This window comes from Octodon degus, unplaced genomic scaffold (assembly GCF_000260255.1).
Source record: "Octodon degus isolate 3935 unplaced genomic scaffold, OctDeg1.0 scaffold00024, whole genome shotgun sequence".
Lineage (NCBI taxonomy): Eukaryota > Metazoa > Chordata > Mammalia > Rodentia > Octodontidae > Octodon > Octodon degus.
The window spans coordinates 6,411,567-6,417,697 of record NW_004524600.1 but is presented as its reverse complement, the minus strand read 5'-3'; positions in this window follow the sequence as shown (position 1 = coordinate 6,417,697).

Here is a 6,131-nt window from a genome sequence, read left to right as displayed (position 1 = left end):
CAAGAACTACCTGTGAAAACAATATCAGTTTCTGCTTGGCCCTAACTCTCTGAGTTGGCTGGACACATATTCTACTGGTTTCACATGGACTTAGGTGACAGCATTCATAAGAGCTGCTGACAAAGGACTGAAGGCTGGGTCACCCTGTCTGTGCTGCACGAGGCCTCTCATCCTGCAAGAGTCTAGACCGGCTTCCTCACATGGTTGTCTTAGGGTTACATGCAACAGAGAGTAAAAGCAGAAGCTACAGAGCCCTTGCCTTCACAACTGCACAAGATCCCTTTTGCTACATTAAAGTCACAAGACCAGCGACATCAAGGACTGGGGAAGTAAACTCTTTGTCTTGATAGGGGAAGCTGCAAAAAATGTTGGCCACATTCGGTCCATCACAAAATTGCAACAGAAGCAGTAGCTCCAGCATTCTCACCTTAGGGAGAAAAAACGGTGTGAGTCAGGGAAGTTGTGCTCCTGAGAAGGCACTCTTCGGTGGAAAGAAATTGAAAGTCAGCCTCCCACTCAGGCAGAGCATGCACTTGCTGCCTCTAAGCCTGCCCAGCGCCCGTGGGAAAGGATCCAGGTACAAGGCTGACAGCCCCATTTTCCCAGAAACTCACTAAGCCACCAGCACTCAACTTGGCTGCATGTTAGAGTTCTTCAAGGAGTCTTTATTTTTCTTTTTTAAACACTGATGCTGACAGCTGGAGATACAGCTTAGTGGTAGAGCACTTGCCTTGCAGGCGTGAGGCTCTGGGTTCTATCTCTAGCACCACAAAAAAAATAGCTAAATAAATTGCTGAAGGCTGGATACCATCTGTAGAAATTCCCCTTTTATTGATACAAGGTGAAATCTGGGTGTGGGAGATTTTTTTACTAACTCATACTTTATAGGATATTGGATTTTGTTGTGGCGCTTTCATACGTGAGTGTAACATATTTTGATCATATCTAGTATGGAGATATTTTTAAGATTTTAAAATTTTTATTAGTACATATTTGAAGCACATAATGGCCACATTCATCATGAAGAGAGATAAAAATCTTCATTCTTTTTAATCCCCTTCCCTTCCTCCTACTTTCATCTCTTGGTTGTCTGCTCATTCCTGAAAGGATGTTGTCTTGGTAACTTTTTGCTTGTTGCTGGACAAAATACCCAACACCCAAAATTATGAAAAGGTTTATTTGGCTCACATTTTGTGGAGGTTTCAGTCCATACTCAGGTGGCTCCAAGGCAGAATGGCACATGGCAGATGGTGACGGAACATGGTGCCTGAAAACAGCAAAAGCAACAAGAGCAAAAATGAAGAAGCAGAGATAGAGAGCAAGCCTCTCCCTTATACTGCACTTAGGCTATCTACTCCCAGGTAGGGGTAGTACTCACCCATAATCCCAGCATTGGATCAGGAATTAATCACAAACTCTAGAAACCAGCCCCAAGACTGCATGAAGCTTTGGGTGGCCATCTAGATCCAACCCATAACACCTAGAGTCAAGTGGAATTTCTAGCTTTAGTTTTTTTGAAACTCTCCATACTGATTTCCATAGTTTACATTCCCACCATGAGTATGTCAGGGTTCGCCTTTCCCAGGAACCTCACCAGCATTTCCTGTGTTGTGAGTTCCCAGGGATAGACATTCTTTCTGGAGCAAAATGGAAATGGCCAAACGTGCTGGACATTTTTTCTTGTATTTGTTGGCCATTTTTACTTCTTCTGAGAAGTGTTAATTCCTTTCAGTTGTCTATTTTTTGATTGGGTCTTTTATTTTGGGGTCTAATTTTTTTGGTATTTACATACTCTGGGGTATAGCTGGTAAAATATTTCCCATTCTGTAGGTTATCTTTTCGCTCTGTTTCTTTTGCTGTGTTTTTTTAGCTTGATATTTTATCATTTTGTTGATTCTTAATGTTATTTCTTATGCAATTGAAGCTCTGTTCAGTCAGTCCTTGCCTATGTGTACGACTTCAAGAGTTTTACCAATTTTTTCTCCCAGCATATTGAGTGTTTCTGTTTTGTTTGGTTGGTTTGTTTTCTTGTCTCTACTTTTTTGTGGTACCAGGGACGGAACTCAGGACCACTGAGCTTTTGCCACTAAGCTATGGCCTCAACCCGAGTGTTTCTGTTTTAATACTTAGATCTTTGATCCATTCTGATTTTAGGTTAGTATAGAGTGAGAGACACGGGCTTAGATTCAATCTTTTATATGCTGAGAGCCAGATTTCTCGGAACCATTTATTAAAGACACTGTCTTTCCTCCACTGTATGGTTTTGTTGTTGTTGTTGTTGTTGTTGTTGTTGTTGTTTGCTTGTTTTGTTTTGTTTTTTGGCTCTTTTGTCAAAAAAAGATAAGATGGCTGAATGTGCCTGGGTCTGTTTCTCACCCTCTGTTGTGTTCCATTGATCTACGTGTCTGTTTTGGTGACAGCACCGTGCTATTTTTATCATACCAACTTTGAAATATAACTTTAAACCAAGAATTATATCTTCTACTTTACTCTTGTTTCCCAGGATTGCCTTTGCTATTCCAGTTCTCTTCTTGCTCCATATGAATTTTAGAATTGTATTTTCCAGGCGGAGAAGAATACTGTTGGTATTTTTAATTGGAGTTGTGTTAAATCTATATATGAGTTTTGGTAGTATGGCCATTTTGATAATATCGGTTCTGCCTTCCAGGAACAGAGATATCTTTTCATTTTTCTAATGTATTCTTCAATCTCCTTTCTCAGAGTATGTCATGGCTTGCATATAGGTGTCTCTCCCCTACTGCCTCCTGGGCTCACAGGTGGGGCTTTTCAGAGCTGACTGCATCTTGGGAATGCGATACTGGGATTGAGTGTGTGTGTACTAAATTGATCCACTGATTGCTGTAGCATCGTTCTGGGTGTGAATACTGGGAAGGCCCACCCTAGGTGTGGGTAGCACCAAGCTGTAGGCCCCTAGCCTGGATGAAATATAAAAGGAGAGAGGGAAGGCAGGATGCTGCTGCTTGCTGCTCACGCCTTCCTGTCTGCCACACAATGCGCTATCTCTCCTCCGCTGCCATGGCCCTCTGCCACGCTGCCCTGCCTTGGAAAAAGACAACTGCGGACTGAAATCTCTGCAAACTGTGAGTTGAAATAAACCTTTCCTCTTTTAACTTGTGGGTGTTGGGCATTGTGTTTCAGCTATGAAAAAGTGTAACTAAGGCAGTAGTAGTATTTTGTTTTTTGTTTTTTGTTTTTTTTTTTTTTTATAGAGATCTTCTACTTCCTTTGTTTGGAATTTAAGTTCCTAACAAAGAAATCCTGAGTATTTAATTTTTCTTGAAACTATAGTAAATAGTAGTATTGTTCTAGTTCTTTCATGGTAGGTTCATTATTGTTTTACAGAAATGCTGTTGGTGTTTGCGGGCAGTGTTATCCTGCTACTTTGCTAAATTTGTTTTTTGTTTGTTTGTTTAATAATTTATGTATTTGGTACAGGGTCTCACTATGCAGCTCATACTCAGTGATCCTCCTGTTTTCAGCCTCCCTAGCACTGGGATTATAGGCATGCACCACCATGCCAGCCCTGGGATAGGGCACAGCATGTGGAGCTGGGAATCGAACCCCAGTCCCTGAACTTGCCTAAGCAAGCACTTAGTATGCTGAGCTATCTCTCCAGGTCTTGAAATTATTTATTAGTCCTAGGAGTCTTTTGGTAGAATTTTTTGGTTCTTCTATGTAGGAGGGGGATCATGTTGTCTGTGAACAAGTACAGTTTAATTTTTCCCTTTCCTATACATATCTCCTTTTTTTCCCCTCTTGTCTGATTTCCCTGGATCAAGTTTTCAATACTGTATTTAACAGTAATGGTGATAGTGGACGTTTTTGTCTTGCTCTTGAAGTATAAGGGATTTTTTTAAAAAGCTGTCTAAGGTATTCTAATGTAAAGCAAAGTTTGAGAAGAAGTAGCTTAAATTTTACACTGCCCTTTCTCATTTGTTAAAAGAGATTCAACTAACACCATGTTTACCATAACCACCTGGCCATTTGTGTGTGATCAACATGTGTAGTGACGGGATAATCACACACACACACACACACACACACACACACACACACACTATGCTTTTTAGGTGACCATAAATAAAGCTTTTCTTCAAGTGTATGAGGGCCTTACAATGGGTCATTTGTGGACAGATCTTTTAATGAGTAATAGACACCTGTGGTCACATAAGGGACTCTTAAACTCAGAACAAGACAGTATCACTTGTGGTCCACTTGGTTTCCTCAACCCAGGGCCACTGAAAGTGAGTCATCAAAAGGGGAATACCACACTGCTCAAAAAAAAAAAAAAAAAAAAAAGCAAATAAAATTAGCAAAGGCTGTTTAGATAGATCTTAGGCCTCCAACATACTGAGCCAAGTAGTAAATACCTTATCTCAGTTGAGCTACACAACAAAAGGTCTTCATATTAATGTTTGAATGATTTCTTTGGTTTGGTCTCCATTGAGCATAGCAATCAGAAGCAGAAATGTGTCCAAATATGCAATAAAAGCAGAAGTGTGGCTTCCCACGGGGGACCAGTCCTTTTGCTCACTGTTAAAGTGAGAATTTGTAAACTAAAGACCTAGTAGTTTACCTTGAGGTGGTAGAATGAAGTTCACCATTTTGAGGGCCTATCATCCCATTTCATCTTTTTTCTTTCTTTCTATTTGTAGTACTGGGAATTGAACTCAAGACATTGCATTTGCCAGGTAGGCGCATATGCCACTGAGCTATATCCCCAGCCCTATCATCTCATTTCAGAACCAGGAAAAAGTATAAAAGCCAGCAAAAAATTGGGGAATAACGAGGTCATCCTAAAAGCTGTCATTAATCAAACTGCACTCTACCATGAGCAGCAGTAAAATGTGTGTGCTTTGCTTACTCTCACATGCCCAGAGATCAGGTTTCAAGTGTGGCCCTCAGTATCTCTGGGAGCTGATAGAAATGAGCCTTCTCAGGCCTACCCCAGACCTGCTGGGCCAGACGCTGCAGGGCAGGGTGCCTGTGATCTGTGCTCAAGATATGTCAATATATGTAAAGCTTAGGAAAGATGCAGGAGGTTATAAAAATATGTCTCATGATTTCTAGTGCTTCATATACTATCTTATGACCCAAAGGCAGGTGGGAAAATCTCCAGTTTTTTTTTTTTTTCCTATACAAAGAGCCCAGGAGTAGTAGGCTACAAAGATCCTACTACCTGTTAGTGCCGAGCACCTAAAGAGGGGAGATGACAAATATCCTCTCCCAGCTTGTGTCTGTTTGCTCTCTGAGTTCATTCTCACTCACTGCTTTTCTCTGTGGCAGGTTGTGGCAGGCTGACTTTGCCTTCTCTCTAAATCCCTTCCCATGGACAATCCTAGTTTTCCATGACTCCTCAGGGTGCATCCTAGGATCTAAATCAGAACCTGTCTGGCTTAGCATATCAGAAAAGCTGTCACCGCCAAGAAAGAGAACCCTCAGCAGTTGCAGTCACTTAGACTGAGAACGTGCTGAGTCTAGTAGCTGATTAAAGCTATGGGAATCAAGAGATAAACCCACCTAAGCCACACAGTTCCCTGGGCATGAGAAGTCTGATCCCCCAGGCTACAGCTTGTCATCAGGTGGAGAGTCCGTGCCCTCTCCTCGGGCAGGAGCTGCGTGGCTGCTGTCCATGCCATGTGTGCCAGTCCTGAGGAGGTGGAGGTGCCTTCTGGGGGTCCATTGCTAAGAGTTCCTCAGGGACTCACATGGGAGTGAAGGCCCTCACACATTCAAAATACCACTTTTTAAGAATTTAAACAGGTAAAATTCTAATTTTTTCCATGTGACAAATGAAAGAAATGCTGCATAAAAATAAAGAAAGAAAAATCAAATCCGGGGTGAGGTATCTTAGCAGTCTAAAGCACCAGCTTAGGCAAGCTTAGACAAAGCACAGGGACTACAGTTCAATCCCCCACACCACATGCTGCATCAGCCTCACTCCCAGTGGGGGCTGAGCCGACCACTAAAAAAAAAAAAAAAAAAAAAAAAATCAAATCAAATTATAGCAAGTATATCTAAAAGTGACATGAGACTGTACATTTTTCCACAGTTTCTATTTTTGTTTGGATTTTTCAAATCCTGAACATGAATTCTGTAAGCTCCTAATA